Source organism: Pteropus vampyrus, unplaced genomic scaffold (assembly GCF_000151845.1).
Source record: "Pteropus vampyrus isolate Shadow unplaced genomic scaffold, Pvam_2.0 Scaffold60, whole genome shotgun sequence".
Taxonomy (NCBI): Eukaryota; Metazoa; Chordata; class Mammalia; order Chiroptera; family Pteropodidae; genus Pteropus; species Pteropus vampyrus.
Genome location: NW_011888841.1, coordinates 4491783 through 4494390, shown reverse-complemented (window position 1 = coordinate 4494390; position 2608 = coordinate 4491783). Strand labels below are relative to the sequence as shown.

The 2608-nt window shown below is 35.3% G+C and overlaps 1 protein-coding gene across 1 annotated transcript in view; it reads left to right on the top strand.

Annotated features, from left to right (window-relative positions):
- Positions 1-1067: 1067 nt before the first annotated feature.
- The window catches only part of RGS13 (regulator of G protein signaling 13), a 26632-nt gene continuing 25091 nt past the window's right edge, over positions 1068-2608 (top strand). The window contains exon 1 of the mRNA XM_011360863.1: positions 1068-1246. The gene's annotated coding sequence lies outside the window, so the exon portion shown is untranslated. The remainder of the gene's footprint in view (positions 1247-2608) is intronic.

Sequence of the window (2608 nt, the reverse complement as noted above, 5' to 3'; positions counted from 1 at the left end):
CCCACACCATGAGAAAGAAGAAATAATCCTAAGTCCCAGGCTCAGAGCCTAAAGAAACTCCCAGAGGTCCTGGGGTAGAGAAGGAACTGGATCACTAGGACCAGTGAAAATGAGTTCATTCAGCAGACAGCCTGGACCCTCCACGACTAACCCAAGCCCCACCCTTCACCTCCCACATTGTCTGATGTGCTTCGGACTTTACGGAGTTTGTCTGCCTTTTCCGGTCCCAAACTTATGAACCTCAAAATCATGACATACAAGTCAAGATAATCTTCTACCTCATTAAGCTCTCGAACACTTTAAAAAACACTCCATCAACCACATTCTGATCTTCTTCTCTGCTGTTTTATTGTAGCATTCCTCATCCACCACCCCTGTGTGTCTGTCTCTGTCTCTGTCTCTCTCTGTCTCTGTCTCTCTCTTTCTCTCTCTCTCTCTCTCTCTCTCTCTCTCTCTCTCTCTCTCTCTCTCTCACACACACACACACGCACACACACACGGTTAGACTGGACCTAGGACACGGGCATTAACAACTCTTACCATACTCTGCATTCATTAGTCCTCACTTGGCGTTCAGATTTTCACAGGTATATCAGCAAACTGGAGAACAATGGGGAATCTAGAAGCAGCCCCATGAGAACCAGTTGAAGGAACTAGAAAGATCTGACGAGCAAGGAGGCCTCTTTAGACCCTTCAGCTATTATAAGTCCTTAGGAACTTGACTATTCCTTAGCAAAATGACAGACTGATTTTCATAATTTTCAATAATTTGACAGGAAGTGTTGGCAGGGATAGCCTACTTATTGGTATTCGGTTTTCTGTTATTTTTAAGGGAAATTTTATTTGATGCTATACATTTCTAAAACTAGAAAAATAAATTATTTTGGAAAATAAAGTTTGACTATTCACTGATGAGTTCATGGAGCTTCTGCTTCCCCTCATCTGATCACAATAGATGAGCTGATACTGTTAGAATCTCTTTATCAGCAGTACCCTGGAGTCCCACAGCTCTCTCTGCTTTCCATATTCAACAAAACTTCTCTTTGCATAGATACATGTATAAAAACAGAACATTCAGGCAGAGGCCCGTGTGCCATCGAAGGCAATTACAGAGACAGTAAAGTTCTTTTATGCCAGGAAAAATAAAAGGCTGGGTGTCTCACGAAAGTTGGGAATCTGATTTCAAAAGCGTCATGCAAAGAGGAAATAAAATCCAGCATGGTTGACTGTTCTTCAGGATATATTTGTAAGTATGAGGGTCTTTAAAATAGTTGATGTATACAATAGTATTAGCTTGATGTAAATGACTAGTGGGTGTTTATTTCAACAGCAGGACTGCTAGAAGTGTTAGCAGGTTTCTTCTAAGGAAAATAAATGAGTAAATACATATGTTTGCCTGGCCCAGGGTTTCTATACCTAAAAAAAAAAAAAAAAAAAACCTTATAGTCACATATGCATAAACGAAGCTTCTAAACTGGGCAGTAAAGGAAATATTACAGTTTTAGAGCAAGAACAGTCTTCCATTTTATGGGGTTTCTGTGTGTACAGGTGTGTATATGTTAAGATAAAGATATATTATAAAATCAGATATTTCAGAATTGGTTTTTTTTTTCCCCAAAAATCATGCACTACCAAATAATTAGTTCTATCATTTAATTAGCTGTACTGATTCCAGGTTGTGAGGTTTATAGGAAGCATTGTTAATCTTAATTTTACAGGATGTCTTCATTCTTAAATGCTATACCTAAGCTCAACTACACATAGTACTTGTGTTTTAAAAGGCAAGAGCTTTGTGTGTGATGGTAAACCAAACCTCATGGAAATATAAAATTGCTCTAGGTTTTTCTAAATTTTATGTGACATGCTACCTTACAATATAAAGAAACACACTTAAATACAAATATTACATAGGAATGGAAAGAAGGCATCAATTGCCTATCAGGATAGTAAAAATATGTAAATATGTGAAAAGGGTCAGTTTAAGAAAAAATCATTTCTTTTCATTTTACTTTGAGAAATGTTTCATTTTAATGCTAGAAGAGACTTGAATCTATTTCTGGCATAAAACATATCCAACTCAATTCACCACTAGTATATTTATAACCACTGTAAGAATTAGATTTGCTAGATGAAATGTACACTTTCTTTAAAATAATCAGGAGAAAACATTGGAGGAGAAAACATTATGAAGACCTAAATTTGTTCTAAAAACTCTATGCTTAGATTGTAAAATTTACCAAGAGGAATTTGAAAAATAAAAAAATAATAAAAAAGACAAATTCATGCATGATGTTAACATAAAAAAATTTAAAATATTTCTTGAAAAACAGTGGAAAATACCAGTTAAAAGTATAGAATTTTTATAATATAAATCCATAAAATTAATAAACTTCTAGGTGGGGAGTTAATAAATCTAAAATAGGGATAATCATAATTCGGTGCTTACAAAGTAAACAAACTATTTCAGATGTAAGGCAAGGTATTTATAGAAATCTTTGCCAAATATGCATTTTCCAGGAAGCACACAATAATCTTTGTTTTTGTCTGTTTCCGTTATTTTTTATTTTTAGGTCAATGGAATTTTTCCACATGCCATACTACCAACATG